Source organism: Cornus florida, unplaced genomic scaffold (genome assembly GCF_030987335.1).
Source record: "Cornus florida cultivar Cherokee Brave unplaced genomic scaffold, ASM3098733v1 CherokeeBrave_3.0.0_Hap2_Chr09, whole genome shotgun sequence".
Classification (NCBI taxonomy): Eukaryota; Viridiplantae; Streptophyta; class Magnoliopsida; order Cornales; family Cornaceae; genus Cornus; species Cornus florida.
Genome location: NW_026775579.1, coordinates 64,906,633 through 64,925,287, shown reverse-complemented (window position 1 = coordinate 64,925,287; position 18,655 = coordinate 64,906,633). Strand labels below are relative to the sequence as shown.

At 34.7% G+C, this 18,655-nt stretch overlaps 1 long non-coding RNA gene across 1 annotated transcript; it reads left to right on the top strand.

Moving 5' to 3' along the window:
- Nucleotides 1–1,627: 1,627 nt before the first annotated feature.
- LOC132273322 (uncharacterized) lies at nucleotides 1,628–2,143 on the top strand. Its single transcript, XR_009470079.1, has 2 exons — nucleotides 1,628–1,802; nucleotides 1,989–2,143. It is a non-coding gene; the product is annotated as an uncharacterized LOC132273322 (long non-coding RNA).
- The last annotated feature ends 16,512 nt before the right edge of the window (nucleotides 2,144–18,655 follow it).

Sequence of the window (18,655 nt, the reverse complement as noted above, 5' to 3'; positions counted from 1 at the left end):
AAAGGAAAGAAAATGACCGAGTCATTACAAAAAAGATGTTGACCAAAAATATATAAAAGATTTAGCATAATTGATATCATACTAGGAATCAAGATTTCTAGAATATCAAATGGTCTAATATTATCTCAATCTCATTATATTGAAAAAATATTAGAAAAATTTAATAAAGAAGATAGTAGTCTTTTAAAGACTCTTGTTGATGTAAATCTTCATTTATTGAAAAATACTAGTCCTAGCATAGCACAACTAGAGTATTCTCGCATTATAGGAAGCTTGATGTATTTGATGAATTGCACACGACCAGACATAGCATACTCAGTTAATAAATTGAGTAGATATACAAGTAATCCAAGAAAGAACCATTGGACTGCAATAACAGGATTCTAATGTATTTAAGATATACCATAAGTTATGTGTGACAACCCGGATTTTTTTTAAGATTTTAAATTATATATATCTCTTGATTTTTGATTGACAAAATTAATTATTTTATTTTAATTGGAGATTTACCAATTTAAGGTTAGGTTATTGATTTTTTTTATTTTTTTTTATTGGAGACTTACCCATTAGATTTTTGGATATGATATTGTAGTTTATAATAATTAAACTTGTGTTGATTTAATCTTTGTAGCATTTGTATCCATATAATTATATTTATACGAGGCATCAGGTGGGAAGCATGGGTGCCGAAATTGGAGGTGAGATAATTGATGGGTTGATTGGATTTTGGTTTTTGTTACAATTGAATATATTCTATCAGACCACAGTGAGCCGAAAGTGGGTGCAATTAAATAAAATAGAATTGGTGAATGAAATGGTGATATTTTGTGGGGCCCACTAATTGGATATTAATGGGTTTAGTTTTAGTTATGTGCATTTGTGTATATAATTATATATATATATATCTCTTGATTTTTTATTAACAAAATTAATTATTTTATTTTAATTGGAGATTTACCAATTTAAGGTTGGGTTATTGATTTTTTTTTTTTTTTTTTTATTGGAGACTTACCCATTAGATTTTTGGATATGATATTGTAGTTTATAAGAATTAAACTTGTGTTGATTTAATCTTTGTAGCATTTGTATCCATATAATTATATTTATACAAGGTATCAGGTGGGAAGCATGGGTGCTGAAATTGGAGGTGAGATAATTGATGGGTTGATTGGATTTTGGTTTTTGTTACAATTTAATATATATATGATATATATATTGTAGCATTCTATTAGACCACAGTGAGACGAAAGTGGGTGCAAAGAAATAAAATGGAATTGGTGAATGAAATGGTGATATTTTGTGGGGCCCATTAATTGGATATTAATGGGTTTAGTTTTCGTTATGTGCACTTGTGTATGTATATAAAGTGTATCATGCTAAAGACTCACCTGCCAACCGTGGGAATTAGAGAAAAGAAAGATTGATTTTGTGATGATGCCATCAGCGGGCCCACTAAGAGATATGTTATGGTTTGGCTTTGTTTCATGCATATATGATTTAAATATGTGTACTTGGCCTTTGGATGTACGAAGATAAGAAAATAAGTGGCTGCCGACATGATAAAAATAAGGTTAATGGCGGGACCCAGTAGATTTTTGATTTGCAATTAGATGATTTTTGTCGGCTGATATTTGTTTGTGATATTTAGTGTCGGTGCAAAATCCTATCTATATATTGGTGGTTTGGCAAGCAAAACTGAAAGGAAAGTACGAAGAAAATAGAGGAACACACAAGCATGAGCCGAGAGCTCACAGGGGGCCGAGATTTTTGGTGCTCAGATTATCCATGATTTGTTTTACAGTGTAAGTATCATCATATCTTGAATGACTTGGATGATTTATTTCAAATATTTTGTTAATTATTATTTTGTTAAAATTGCATATATGTATTTTGTTTAAAAGCATATATATATTTTTGTGAAACAAATTTATCATGAAACTTCTTGAAATTCTTGTTATGGTTTTTCTTACTGTCTCACCCTTCTATAGTTTCAGGTACCGAGGATGAACTTGGGTTCATAGTAGCGGGCTTAAGTGGAAGTGGAAGAGTTGGTTTTGAGGAATTAATTTTATTATTTAGAGAATTTGTATATTCATTTTTGAGAAATTGATTTAGTCAATAAAGGTTATTTTATTTCTTTTGAGATCCTGGGAGTGTATTGATGTATTTTGATTTAATGAAATCAAGGATTTTATTTAGAAAAAAATTCGGGGCGTTACATTATGTATTTCATTATTCAAGATATCTAGCAATACTTGAAGGATACAATGCTGCTAATTGGATATCAGATACGAAGGATTCTAAATCCACAAATGGCTATGTCCTTTACTATTAGAGGAAATGCCATATCTTGGAAATCTTCAAAACAGACTTGTATTGCCAGATCGACTATGGAATCTAAATTTATTACTTTGGATAAAGCTGGTGAAGAAACTGAGTGGCTTCGTAATTTCTTAGAAGATATTCCAAATTGGCCTAAATCTGTGCCTGTTCTATATATACATTGTGATAGTCAATCAGTAATTGGAAGGGCACAAAGTAATATGTATAATGGTAAGTCTCGACATATACGTCGAAGATATAATACCGTTAAACAATTGCTTTCAAGTGGGATAATCTCAATAGATTATATTGGGTCAAAAGATAATTTAGCGAATTCGTTTACAAAAAGTTTGACAAGAGAGCATGTGTATAGTTCATCGAGGGGAATAAGATTAAAGCCGAAAGCTAATGAGTCATCTTAATGGAAACCCAACCTAGTTGACTGGATATCCCAAGATCTAGGTTCAAAGGGACAACAGAAATTTTGAATGGCTCACCAGAAGCACTGAGAATATTTAATATTCTACCAATTTCAATGATGAAACAGTGTTACTTACAGTGATGATTAGGATAAGCTATATTTTTAATAACTCTTATACCTTGAAAATTCAAGTGAAGTATGGTAGGTTACTCTTAATAAGAAGTCACCTATATAAGTGTGAAGTGGGGCTGCTTCTATAAGAACTTCTGAGGTTTTTTCTAGAGCACTCATGAAATACCAGGAGTTGTTCAAGGCTATATGAACATAACCGCGAGAACCAACTTTGTATAAGAAATAACTGTGTGTTTGCTATTGTCTTGGTTTGTATCAACGGCTGAACAATTCAAGACATCATGTTCACTAGTTAGCCAATAAATTCGATAGTAATACACTAGGGAAGGTTCAAGGTTGATCAAGTAAACTAATTAAATTTATCAATGGGCTTTTTGAAAGATTATCAAAGAGTCAAATTTACATTTATAAAAACCACTAATACTATAATGAAGTATATAGTGAGTAGGGATTGAACCCAAGAGACCTTTGGCTCGGATTTAAATAAGATAATTGGTTTTAACAAGTGATTACCATAAGAGAGAACGAGAATAAAAGAGATGGTTGGTTGATTAAGCTAGTGAACAATTAAATTAAAATGCAATAAAAATAAACCAAGTTAGAGTTAGGGGTTTAAGAGATAGAAGAGAATTCTTAGGGTTTGTTGGAATCACCATTAAGCTCATGCAATTAACCATTGTTTTCCATTAATGGGGAGAACATTATTGCAACTTAAATGTAGCTTCAATCACTAAAACAACTTGCAATCAAGTATTCTTGAATTATCAAATGTAAGTATGAATTGTCTACCTAATGACATGTAAACTAGGGTGCAGAACAACCCATCAAGCCTAAGTATACTCCATTAAACTAATCATAATTTCATCTAATGAGAGCATACATTAATAAAGAGGATAATGGAATTTGCATATAATAAGTGTGGAATTTTAATTCAAGCAATGAATTGTCTACTTAATGATAAGTAAACTAATTTGTAGCACAACCCATCAATATAAAGTATAACCCATCAAATTAATCAGTAATCCCATCCAATAAAACCCATGCCATGTCCATCACTAAACCCAAATAATAATGGAATCTAGTGTTGAGTATACTCTTTTAATGAAAGAATTAATCTTTAACATCTAATCAAGAGCATAACCCTAGATTAATTACACAAAGACATATAATCAACATATAGAGTTAACGGAAGAACTAAACCAACACAAGCCATGATTTGTCAAATCAAGCATGTAAATAGGAATCACAAGGCCATAACATCAACTACAACAGTATATTAATCTCCCCAAAAATAGAAATTGCAAAGGTTTAGATTACAAGAGACTTAGGGCTTAACTAAGCCTTAAGTGGACAGCTAGCCTATTTTGGTTGTGGTGGTCAAAGTGTCAACAAGATCCTCCTCCATGCTTTGTCCCTTCTTCTTCTTCTTTGATACTCAAGAGAGATGAGTGTGTAGATATTCTTCAAAAACTTGTGTCTCCACTCTTCCCTCTCTTCTAACCCTAGCCTGTTCTCAAGAGAGAATGTGATATGAAAAACTAAAAATTAAAACTAATTAAAACAAAAATAATAATCATCCTGTAACGACCTGGTCATTTGCCTTTCTTTCTTTTTCCTGAAATTTTAAGGATAATTTTTTTTCCGTTTAATTTCCTTTTCTGAGCTTTATTTCTTGTCACATAGTATCGTCTAGAGTGCTTAGAAATGGTTTCTGAGACTCTTTCATGTGGATTGACAACTTCCTTTGAGGACCAAGTCATTTCTGCATTTTCACTTTTCGGACACTATGCGCTATTTCGTCTTTTCCCTATTCTGTCTTTTCCCTGTTTGTCAGTTTTTGGTACAACCTCACTTTTCATGCTCGGAATTGGTTTTTGATTTCACGTGCCTTCATCTTCAGTGGTTTCTTCGAAATACGTATCTTTACTTTTACAAGAAAGTACTCTGGTTGCTCCCGGTGTCCGTAGGGGCATAGATGCACAATTCTTCAAAATCTTTTTCATTTCTTGGGGTGTTTTTCATAAATATATTTTGAAGATATTTTATTTTAGGAGTATCTAAGAAAATATCTTTTGAAGATATTTTCATTCTGAGGCAGTTTCGTAGTTAACCCTTTTTGTAGGGGCCATTGTGCAATTAACGAAAGTTATTGCAAAATATCTCGTTTGGGGCCTGGATCCTCGTACAGGATTCATTTTCACTTTTTGTTGACTCTTAAATTCATAGAATTTCCTTCTGGTCATTTTTCTCCAGTTTCAGAGTTTCTAGACCAAGTTACCTCCGAACTTGTTCGGGGCATAACTCTCTGCTCGGAACTTGGTTTTCGACGCCATTTCTTCCATTATTCATATTTTATCATTTTAATCTTTTTCGTTCACGGAGTTTTGCCGTTTGAGCGTGTTTGCTCAAAATGCACTTTTCCGGACCCGGCGGGGCCCTTTCGGGGCACTTTTTGGATTTTTCTATAAAAGGGGGACGAGATATTTTATTTTTCATCTTCCCCACTCACCTTGCACGACCAGAGCTCCCATGGCAGCCCAAGGGAGGCTGCCACCACCTCTCTCCTCTTTTGAACATCATTCCTTTGTTAAAAAGTTGAAGTGCCTTTACGTTTTGTGTTCGTGTTGACTACGCGCTTCTTTCACCCTTATTGGAATCCATTTTTGGCCAAATTTTGAGTTTGGGTTTGAGGTCAAGTTATGACTTTCATGGGACTTCCTTCGGATTCATGTAGATCGTGTTGTCCTTGACAAAACCCTTCGGTTTTGGCGGATTCAGAACACTTTTCTTCCGGTGGAGATTTGAGATTTTCATCTCAAATTGAGGTAGGGGGTGTTATAATTTAAATTCTTGCTATACTACATGCTTGTGATGCTTATACAACTTGATTACATGCTTGGATTCAAAATCTAGAGATTTTATTATTTATTTTTCTTGTGAAGGATTTAATTTTTCCGGTTATCCATAGCTTTGTTTAATCATTTGGCATGATATAATATTACCCCTTGATATGTAGATTGACATATATTAAACCTATATTATTTGGACAAGAAATGAATATTTTATTTAATATTTATCTTGAATAAAATATTAAATCATGTGGCCTTATCTAGCTTTAAATCAACATGTGATAGCATATTATATTAGGCCCTAACATGCTCTTCAACATAGATTAAATTGAGAGTAATTGGAGTAGTTTTGAAATCTAGTAATATTTAATTTATTAGATTAATTAATTTGCTCCAAGTGTACTATTCATCCCGTTGGATTTTCGACTTGAAATTCTTGATGTGCATGCAATATAGTTTCACATATATTAATTCTAGAATATTTGATTTGGTTTTGAAGCCTTTCATTTATTATTTTTTATGTATTAAAGTTTAATACACATGGCCGTAACTTATATAGAATGTACTTATATCATGATTTTAAATCAAGTCTTGACATGTTTAATAACATATATTAATTTGAGATCATTTGGACGAGTTTCAAAATCTAGAGATTTTAATTTAGTGAATTAATTAAAATCTATTCAATGGTTCCATGAGCTAGATTAAGTTTCTAACCTTGTATTTATGATTTCCTTGGCAAGTTCCCTCACGTGTATCAAATCAAGAATAATCGAATAAGTCTTCAAACTTATATTTAATTAATTCGCTCACATGGTTGCATCTTGTATGTAATGGACTTGTAACTTGACAATGAACTTGGCCTTGACATGACCCTTGAAACAACTTGTTTGTAGAACATTTGGACTTGCCATGTAACCTTGATAATTTAACCCCTTAAGTAGATTAAATTTTCTTTTATGTCTCCCTCGAGTTAATCATGCCTTGATATCATGTATCTAGACTTCTTGTATCTTGGTTTCATTAATATGCTTAATGAACATGCTCATTTGTTTTGGAATGGTTTATTCACACATGTGTTGTTTAGTATACAATTGAATCATGTATCTTGTACTTATGGTATATTTGCTTCAATAGATTCCATGTGCTATTTATCTTGGTTGTGGTCTATATAAAATGCACACATTAATTTCTTGACATTTCGCATACCATCATAGTTGAGAACTTAGGGTATGACTTGTGTGTTCCAAAATCTTGGTGGTGCATGATATGTAGTTAATGCATTTCTTGTATTTTGATATAATCTTGACTTGCACAACTTGTTGATTTTGGGACTTGGGATATCAATCAAGAATTGTCATGGCTAGGACTTGGTTCTAGTACGGGGGATTGTCCTTCTACACTATAGTGCACACTAGGGGAAAGGTACCCATGGGTCAGTAGCACTAAAGTGATCTCAAGAGTATGGTTTTAATCTGGGCGATATCCGAGTTTCCACATTGGTTGATTTCTTTCTTTAAATTTCAAGTTGCTATTCCTTGAAGATTTAAACTTATCGTGTTATGTGAAATGCACCAATTTTGTTAAATAGCATAGATTTTATGCTTTGTTCTTGATTCTATGTGTAATTCATATCTTGTAAGTTGGAATGCTCCAATCTTGTTTAATAAATAGATATTATGTCTTGTTCTTGACTTCATGTATTATTCCTATCGTGTTAATTGGAATGCTCCAATCATGTTAAGTTGCATAAATTTGATGCTTTGCTCTTGGTTTCGTGTGTTATTTCTGTCGTGTTAATTGGTATGTACTAATCATGTTAATTGCATCGATAATGTAGTTCTTGTTAACTTGTATTTAAGTATCCTCCTTATCGTGTTATACAGATTATAGTAAACCTTGCTTAATTGTATTGATAATGCAATTCATGTTAATCAATGTTCTAATATCCTTCCTATCGTGTTTTTGGATTATCCCAATCTTAACTTGTTTCATATATGTATATATATCATGATTCTTGTTACTTATACTCCATGGCAGCTTAGGATGATCCCTGAGTCTAATCTTTGACATAGACGTTAGGTGGCATGATCCCTTTTAACTATATCATGTTAGTCCTAAAAATCTCTAAAGAAATCGAGTCGATGCATGCTCATTCTCTACGAGTAAACTTGTTAGTCTTGTTTACTCACCCCGAAGTCACTAGGGGTTTTGATAGGTATGAAGACTTGGTTAGTGATGTTCATCGTTCATTGGGATGGCTTATAGCTTTTATGTTTCCATTTCACGCAAGTGTTAGCATGAAATACCATTTCATAGCCTAATGTATGTAACTTGTATTCTTTGATTCTAAATATGTAAAGTGTGCATAAGTACACTCTTTTCATTGTATTCAACATGTATAAGATGAGGCCGGAGGCCAATAATATGTATTATGTATTTTATGCACTTTACTTTCAAAGTTATTATGAAAACATTGAAAATTCACAAGTCTTTTCTTCATAACTTTTGCATTGGGCATGGGAATTCCATTATTTCTTTTTCATAGGGATTCTATAATCATGTATGAGGTGTGGCCAAGGGCCAAACACCATTTAGTGTTCATTTTTGCATTTTAGTTCATATGTTGCATTTTGGGCTAAAATAGTAGAATCCAAACCTTTAAGGGTTCATTTTCAAATTGGGTGGTGCAAAGTGTGTTCCGACACCTCCACTAGGTCTCATTTATCTTGTATGAAGTGTGGCCAAGGGCCAAACGGTCATTTGAAATCATTTCCTAATTTTGGTTTCCATATTTTCCATTTCAAGTCTATTTTTGCCTTTTTGGCCGTTGGGGGGTCGAATTTTGCATCGGCGGTATTTTTAAGCCATGGACCATTGTAGCCCATCCAAATAGGTAAGTTACATTTGCGTGCATGGTCGTTTCAGGGCAAACCCTCTTCTTTGGTGAAATGAGCCTCCTATGCATTATTGTTGCATAATCTGTTGTACGGGCATTATAGACCTTTCACGTCAGTTTTATTTTATTCTTTTGATATGGTCGCATAGAAAACATGATTTTAGGGGGGGTTTCTTTTTCGTGTTTTTCCAGAAAACATCGTCTTGGTATCGCAAATCCATCGCAAAGTTCAGCTTTCTGTTTTTTTTATTTAGCAGCTTTTTGGACCTCCATGACCAGATTTCATGGAGGGGCATTTCGGGCATTCTACATTGCGTTTTTTTTTTTTAATTCTCTCGCGATTCACATAGAAAACTCAATTTTGAGGGGCGTTTATTCTTTGTGTTTTTCAGAAAAATTCATCTTCTAGCCCGTTTTTAATCTCAGATGTAGACAGATCCTGTAGCATTTTTTTGCCCTCTTGTCTAGTTCTGATTTAGGGGCATTTTGGGGATTTCACAGTGAGTTTTTCTCGATTCCGTCCACGAGGTCGGATAGAAAACTCGATTTTAGGGGGGGGGTTTCTTCTTCGTGTTTTTCCAAAAAAACTCGTCTTGATCTCCTTTTCAAGCCTCAGTTCTGGTAGCTCATTTTTTTTCTCTTGCTGTCAACATGTGCATGCCATCGGGCGCCGGCATGGGCAGCGGTGGGCTCGTGCATGGGCGTCATGTGCGCCATGGCCTTCGTCGGGCCGCCGCGAGGTCTTAACTTCAAACCCTCGCTTCTCCCTCGTCCGGACTCCAAATCGAGTGAACTTTTTTTTTGTACTTGACTAATTTTTTACCGTCTTTCCAACGGTGTGCTCAGTTGCACCCAGATCTTCCTGGATAATTACCAATTTACCCTTTTAGCTTTAAGTGTCCGTTTTTCGTCGTTAAACCATAACTTCTTCGTCCGAATTCCAAATCAAGCGATTTTGAGTCTAACTTGATTTGTTTTTCGTTGTCTTTCCAGCGGTGTGCTCGGTGGCACCCGAATCCATAGTTTTTAAAATGACCATTTTTCCCCTGGGGGCTTAAATTGTTATTTTTCTGATCTTTTGTTTCCGCGTTAGTTCTCATTGAGTTCCACGACCTCATGAAAGGTCATCAAAGTGTATTAGAGGTGGGTTGTACCTTGGGAGACAGTTGTCTTGTTTCTTGCTTCCGCATCTGGATCCGTTATCGGGTTAATCTTCGGTTCATCATAGGACACGCTGGCCTAAAAACCAGGGTCGTTACACATCCTCTCTAATGGGTCCTTGTTTCCCCTTTAATACAAACCCTATTAAAGCCAATAGGATACAAAAATAAGCCCAAAAGACCAAAGCCCGTAGCCATTAAAACAATTAAAATCCATAACTTAAATTGTAGCAAGTAAGCCTGGCATCCGGATACAACATTTGGCATCTGGACGCAATGTATAAAAGTCTTGCATTTGGACACAATGCAATGTCTGCTAAATTTTTTTGCTCTCTTCTGGAATTTGTCCCAATGTTCTAACTTGACTCCAAAAGGCCAAAATAAACCATTTTTAGCTCATTTTAACTTTATTGCCCTGAAATACACATAAACATAAATTAAGACTAAAACGGTTAATTAAAGATAGATGCAAGGACTAAAATACCCTAACTTAGGTGTTAAAATGTGTAACATTTAAGCACTTATCAAAGGCCAAAAACTACCTATCTTAATGCAGTAACTTTCTAATAGTACTCTCTCTAGTGTCTACATTTTCATCATTTGAAAATGACGCCAATTTCCATTCATGTGGGGGATTGTTGGAAATGGAACATACAAAACAGAAACTTTGGATGAAATTTGGAGTAGATTTCGCTAAGAATTTTTTTTGCGGATCTATAAATGAACGTGTTCCTCTCCACAAGGAGATGAACGTGGTATATTTATTTTTTCAAATTCGTTTCCAGGTGAATGAGAAATTAGTTCCAAAGTATGGTATTTTGATAAGCCTAAATGGGTATGCAAAATGTGGGAAGTGTTTGTCCCACATCAAAAAAAAATGTTGAAACTAATTGAAGTTTAAATAAGCCAAGTTTGCGATTCGGGCTTGGGCTGAATTGTAAAGTCCGATTATTCTTTTCACTAAATGGAATTTTGGATTGGGCTGTTTTTGGGCTGGGTTTATTTAAATGGGTTTCACAAATAGGTGGTTGGTATTTGAATTTAAATTAAAATTAAAATTAGTTTTTTGAATTTAAATTAAAACCACCTCGTTTTTTTTTTTTTTTTTTTCAAAAAGTTGCACCTTTCTTTGAACCATCATAACCCATGGTTGCACCCACCCGAAAAGGCACCTTGCTACCTATAAATACCCCATTTGGATCATTTGTAAATCACACCAATTCAGAATACTTTTTCTCATTTCTGAATTTTCTTCTTCCTCATTTTCTCTTTAGTCTGTGGGTTCGAGCCTTAGTTAGTGAGTTCGAGTCCGAGTATGAGTCAGAGAGTACTACACCGAGCCGGTTCGCCTATTCCTTTGGTTTGCAGTGCTACTACCGAAGGAAGACAAGTTGTTGTATCCTAAGAGATAGATGCCACTGAGTCCGTTAGCACCATAACGGGACGAATCTGTCTTAAGGACATAGAATTAGATTCTAACCTCGACTTTTAAACAAGTTCTATTGTTTTATTGTTTTTATTTTATTATATTAAACTATATTATAAGAAATTATATATATATATATATTATTTTATACTAATAATTATATATATATAAACATTATATTCTTACATAATATTTTTGGACAACATTATAGGCTTGATTATGAAGAAGGGAGTTGGCTATCCCTCCACAAACTGGTCGGGAGCTGGAGTCGTTCCCCTGATGAGGCCAAGCCTTGATAGGGTAGGTCGTGCTGGCTGACCTGGGTGTTTGCGCGAGTAGAAGCAATGCCTTCATGCTGCATGGGTCATGCTGCTGCGCCAAAACTCTAGGCTTGTGACAAACAGTATTGGAGCAGGATGTGGGAAAAGCATAAAGGTGTGCCCTTTGACGATCCAGGGGTTAAGAATAAAGGTGGTGCACATTTGTGTCAGTGGGGAGCCTCCATAACCCCACAAGCACCATTGGAGCATCATTTGAAGTTCCGCATTGAAGGGCCAGAGGGTTGCGCGCACTAAAGTGCTTGCCATTAAAAGGGTGATGCAAACCAATGTGAAGGGCAGACATCAAAAAGGTAGGAGATCCTTGATTACTGGGATGTCATGAAGGTGACATAACATAAAGTTGCGTCCAAGGAAAAGTGGACGTCAGTTTTGGTCCAAGGCCCAATCCACTGGGCGAGTGCAGTGCAGAGGGATGCATAAGGAAGCGATGGTAGGCATCAAGGCGAGCATACCACTTGGAAAGGTAGACTTTGGAAAGTTGGACGTCATGAAGTCAGTGTCATACTGCAACGGGGGCATCGTAGGATTCAGGTGAGGGAAAATGTTACAGACGGATTCCTAACAACGTTATGAGTAAGGAAGACACACATCCTGGTTGGTGAAGGGCAATAATTGAATGGGAATGGTTCTAGGGAAGGGGCGTGCAAGGCTACAAGATGGGATCTTTTCAAAGTTCAGGTAGGATGACTTGGTTTAGTTCGAGGAACTTATTGATAGTCATGGACTTAATGAAGAAGGAAGTTGGCTATCCCTGCACAAACTAGTCGGGAGTTGGATTTGTTCCCCTAATGAGGCTAAGGCAGGCTAAACCAAGTCAGCATGTAGCCTTGATAGGGTAGGTTGTGGGGGCAGACCAGGGTGCTTACGTGAGTAGAAGCAACGCCTTGGTGTCACAAGGGTTGTGCCACTGCGCCAAAACTCTAGGTGGCGGGTATCAAGTCGGCATGAGAGCTTTGATTGCTCGGGATGTCATGGAGGCAGCATAACATAAAGTTGCATCCAAGGAGAAGTGGACGTATGCTTTGGTCTAAGACCCAATCCAATGGGCGACTGTAGTGCAGAGGGATGCACAAAGAAGCGATGGTGGGCATCAAAACGAGCATAGTGCCATAGTGTGATAAGGGCATCGCAGGATTCAGGTGAGGGAAAGTGTCATGGATGGATTCCTAACAACACTATGAGCAAGGAAAACATGCATGTTGGTTGGTGAAGGGCAACAATTGTCTGGGAATGGTTCTAGGGAAGACATGCAGGACCACAAGAGGGTATCTCTTCAGAGCTCAGGAAAGTCGACTTAGTTTAGTTTAAGGAACTTGTTGCTAGTCATGGACGTACTTGATGAAAAAAGAAGTTGGTTATCCCTAAACAAACTGGTCGGGAGCTAGATTTGTTCCTTTGGTGAGGCCAAGATAGGCTAAAACCAGTCAGTATATAGCCTTGATATGGCAAGTCATGGGGGCTGACTAGGATGCTTGTGGGAGTAGAAGCAACATCTTAGTGCCGCATCGGCCGTGTCGCTACACCAAAACTCTAGGCACGTGACATCTAGCTCTATTCTAATCCAAGGGTCTGGACGCAAACACTGTAAGGCCACATAATTGGTAGCCTTAACCGAAAACTACCAATTTTTGTATATGCCCCAAACTTGGCGATCCATCAAGCATTGAAGTTTAAAGGGAGAATTTTCTCTCGATCGTGACAATGGAATTTCTACGAAATGAGTTCATTATTCTATCTTTTCTTTTCTTTTCTTCTTCTTCTTTTTTTTTTTTTTTTTGATTTTTTTTTTCAATAAGATCTGAAACCCATCAGACAAATGGGCAGTGATAAACTTGGGCAAGGCTTGAAACCAAGAATACTCACCACCCACTGACCAGTCTATCAGTTAACAAGTTTAATGGTTGCAATTTTCCATAACAGACTTTTTTTAAGGATTGGCATTGCTACTACCAAGCTACTCTAGAGCCATGGCAAGTTTTGCCCTATTTCAGTGTTAGAATATTGTATAGCATTGCCTTGTTAGTTAGTTAGCTTAGCCTCATGTCGTATAAAATAGTGTAGCTTACTGTAGCATAACCTTAGCTTACATTGAAAGTTAAAGGGTTAAGTGCAAATAAAAATAAAAAAAAAAAAAAAAAAAAACTCCTTATAATATGAAAAAATGTGCAATTACCCTCCTATTATTTGAAAAATTCTCTTATTGTTTTCATTCTGTGCAAACAAGGAGAAACTATAATTTTGGTAGTAAAATTACTAAATTAACCTTACTTTATCATTAACAAAAAAAAAAAAAAAAAAGAGGCAAAAGACAAAATGTCAAAATTACCCTTAAAGTCATTACATAACAATATGAGTATTATAAATCAGTGTCCCAATATTTAAAACAAAATTAGAATGTGGGTGTCTAGTTATCTTTTACCAAATTTAACCATCATCCTTCCAATACATTCAAGAATATATATATATATAGTTGCTAAAAATAATTTTAAGAAAACTCTATAGACCTACATCACTAACTACACGTCTATCTCACTTATCAATAATAATTTTTTTTTAAATGCATTTTATCCCACTTATTAATGATTTTTTAGAAATTTTACTTGAAAAGTTAATGGTAAAAGCCATGCGCTTATTTATTATAAAGAACATCATATAATAAAAATATCGACATTAATAAAATAAAATAAAATAAACAATTATTTTTTTTTTAAATGCGTTGCTTGAGTTTGCGTCCAGCGAAAGAGTAATAAGATCAAAATTTTAATTTTGATAAAAATCCTAAGTTCATCTGATAAGAATTTGTGTCTAAGCAAATTCATTCATTTAATTATTATTATTATTATTATTTTTATATATGTAAATATATAATTAAGGAAGGGTCATTCATTTATAAGAAAATATAGTCCATCTATCATTTAGAGAGGAGATACTATTAGCAGGGACAAAGTAATTTTAGAGAGCAAAAAACAAATTAGAAAGAGAGCTAATACCAGCGACCGCAAAATAAATAAATTAGAGAAAATAAATAAATTAGAGAGAATATCAGCGGCAAGAATTTTTTTTTTAGAGAGAGACTATGGCGATACACAGAAAGTTTTCCATGGACAGGTCTTGCAATACATCCAAACAAACCCATTCAGTGTTCAAATATATACAAAATTAGTAGGGGCATTCTTGTCACATAAAAAGGGCAATTTTGGATTTTGCTTTTAAAAATTAGGTCACCAAGTGATGTTTTTTTCAACGAATCTATTCAATAAGGGGAAAATTGCTCAAAATATAAATAATGCAAGGAGTTGTTGTCGTTGTTGTTGTTGTTTTTTTTTTTTCTTCATAATTGGTGATGTATAAATGGAAAATTAAGTATAGGTGCATAGAAGACATACCTTCGTAAAAAAACTAGGGGTGGCAAAGTTTGACACGATCTGCCAACGTGGCCAAGCTAGGGTTTTGTGACGTGGGGAATGGGACCAGCGATGTCTCTGGTCAGGCACTGCTATTGGTTCATATGTTGTGGCTCATCTTGCTTGGCTTATCTGTCTTGTTTGGCCTTCTCTAATGCACATTCTCTGCTCTCATCTTCTTTGATTTGAGGTTAGATTTGTTACAATTTGATTATTCGGCGGTTTCTTGTTCTAATTTTTCTTGATCTTTATCTATCTATCTATATATATATATATATATATATATGTATGTATGTATAATTCTGTATGTAGAAGGGAGATTTACACCATTGTTCCCTTGATTTTTTTGCTTTTGTTGTTGTATTCTTTTTTTCAATTAATGAAGTCAAATTCTTTGTGTACTTATCATTAATTTGCTTGCAATTCCAATTTGTTTTTAACTATATTATGGTATCAATTCTGAAGAACTTAGATAATAAATGTGGAAAATCTTGTAGTTGAGTGAAGTTGATTATACACTTTCATACTAGCATTACAGAGAGAATTGTTTCCCTTCATCGATGTACAAGCCACAAAGTTAAAGAAAATGTTTGTTTAAATCTGCATTTACTGTGATATTGATTTGTAATGGACGCATTAGCGAAAATATATTTGAATATGTTGCATATGGGACCAGTGTTTGCAATTGTATAAATTGTAGAATGGATGGTTAGTCCTTTCTAGAGGTGTGTTTTCTTAATCAAATCCATTGTAGCTGCTTTTATTTGCCATCTCTACCGACCTTTGTATCTAAAGTAATAGTAGTATAAGTCGGAGTGAGTGATGCAACTCACGAGTTCTATGGCCATTACAAGATTTTCTGTTCCAATTCAACTGTGATGTTGATTTACCATCCAAGGCAATTGCATCGTAGATTGAAAGTTTCTTAATTCGTTCAAATTCCAATTCGGCCAAGATTTAAAAGTACCAAATTGATCCACTACACTATATATGTTAGAAAATCTACTTATTGGCTATGATTGGTTCCGCTGCATAAGCGATCCCTTTTCCGGATTTGCAACTATCCTTTGCAAAGAATCCAGTTCTTACAAGTAAATATTCATTGATTTCCAAGGTAGCCATATCTTAAATTTTTGGTTTTTACATCCCAAATTTTCTTACTGCTTTGTTTAGTTGTTTTTGCCAGATCCTAATCTGGCGAAAGATTTGAATTTACAGCTCTCGGGAGCTGACTTATTTGTTAATAGGCATATTTTGTAGAATCTTTCATTAATTTTTGGTTATCAAATATCTATTATGATTGTGATCAGTCTCGGAAAAGAAGAAGAAGAAATAATAATAATAATGAAGGATTATACACGTTGTTTATCCATTTAAGTAGTTCAGCAAACAGATCATTTGATCATGTTAGAAAAAAATGTGAAATGGTAGGAAAATATTTCAATTCAGTTTGACGCAGGATCATATGCTTAGTATTTAATATCTTCTCTCACCTCCCTCCCATTTCATTTGTATTTAAAGGCGGATAGTATTTTTCATGTTCGACCTTATATCTCAGTGAAAGAACTCTTTGATATAGAGATAAGGACCGCGAAATTGAAACATAATCTTAACCAGGACCGTGCACTTACAGTAAAGAAGAGGGTGGCTCTGATTTTCTTGTTCTTTTTTGGTGGGTTAATGTGACATTGTATCATGTTGAATGCAAAATATGGGTATAAGCGTTACAATTTCTGCATGATTATTGACAATGTAATAGTAAGAAGAGGCTAGTTTTATTGACAATGTAATTTATATTATGATATGTATGTGTGTATACATATTTGGTGGGAGTGTTGGGGAGTTTGTTGTTTGGTTGGTGTTAGGTTTGTTTTGGTTTGATACCAAGACAGCTGGGATCTGATCGTTTTTAGGTTGGTTTATTGAAAGTCTCTATTATTTGGGCATTTGGAAATAATTTAGTATGTAATAGAAAAGTTTGGAAAGAGGCCCCTTTTATATGGGATTAAGGCAAGCCGATGATAATGAATCCATTGGGTGGTTCCGCTTGAGAAGCCTTGTATCTTGAATGAATCTGTATAATCATCGGAAAGTTTTCCTACGTTCCTTCGACATAGTGACACGATTGAGAAGCGTCGTAGCTTGAATGAATCTGTATAATCATCGAAAAATTCTCCTATTGGATAATTAGTTGCTGGGAGTTGGTGCATTGCAGTAGTATACAAAATTAGGACTCGTGTTGTGCATTTATAGAGCTCACCCAAATGTTACTCTCCTGAATAGGGGATGATGGCAGTTAAAAGTTTGGTACTTGTTCGGTTCAATTAATTTATTATTCAGAAAATACTTTTTAGAAAATTACAGAAGAACATTATCAAAAACTAGGTCCTTTTCAACTCCAATTTTCCAGAAAATTATCAACCAAAATGAATTTTGGAGCTGTTTTCTATTTTTCAGTCGAGGATATAGACATGGTATACATGCCTAACTCAACTCTCCGCTGATTTAGTTTACATGTTTCAACAAACGGGAGAGTTTTAGAGCTTGCAAATATTAAAATCTTGTAATGGTTGAATATAGTTTCTCTATGAATAAAGAGAAATAAATTTACATAATTTCTAAAAAGAAACTGTCATCTTGTTATTGTTTCATTTCAGCATATTGATTAACAATGCTGGGTTACTTCTATTATGTAGAACAATAAATTCTGAAACAATCAAATATCGATGTACAACATATTTCTCTAAAAAATAAAAAAATTAAGTTCGATTGCATTTCTCAACACAAGTTACACTACCTTATAAATTTACGCTCAACTTGGAGAATAATACAATCAGAAGCTTTCTACCGCTAAAAAACAAGAAAACAGTTTTTCTAGCAACATAAGGCAATCAATTGAATTTGATTTATTGAAAAGGATTTATTTTATTATTATTATTTTTTTCCCTGACAATTTAGGGGGAACCCATTGAAAAGGGGTTCAATGGGGTGTAGTTGTTGGCCAATTAACATTTCACACCAGTATTTATGGTGAAAATTTGAGCAATATAATGAATACCATTGACTTTAGCACAGAAGAATAGAGATCGCATTAGGCCGGGATCTCATTCTCTATCCTCTATCCTCGCTTAATTTTTCCATTCCCACAATCGCTCCAAAATTCACTGGGATTTTCAAAGCAGTTTTCATCCCGTCCCCATTTACATTATCGGTTTCTCATAATAGCCCAAAATGGGGCTGGTTCTGCCGGGATGGGAATATTTGCCATCCCTACTCGCAATTATCTTTTTTCACAAGACTTGTAAGGGTTAGAATTTTCCTACTATGTGTGTGTGTATATATATACACACACTTAAATATATCATAATATATAAAGATAATTTGATAAATTTATAATATATTCGGAACAGGGTAACCCTACCCCTAAAACGCCCAAAAACCCGAAGCAACTCTCATCCCCCATCCCCATTTACAAAATCGATTTTTCAAAACCTCACCCAAATGGTACGGGACAGGACACCCCACCGGGTTGGGGATACAGAAGACCAAACTAAAAATACCAATATCTCTCACATTAATCAACATGAAAGTACTTTCTCGAATGAGCTTGTGACTTTAATATTGTGGGGAAAAAAAATTGGAGAGGACTTTGCTCCCAACCTTATAAATTAAGTTCTGATTGCAATTCTCATCACAACCTT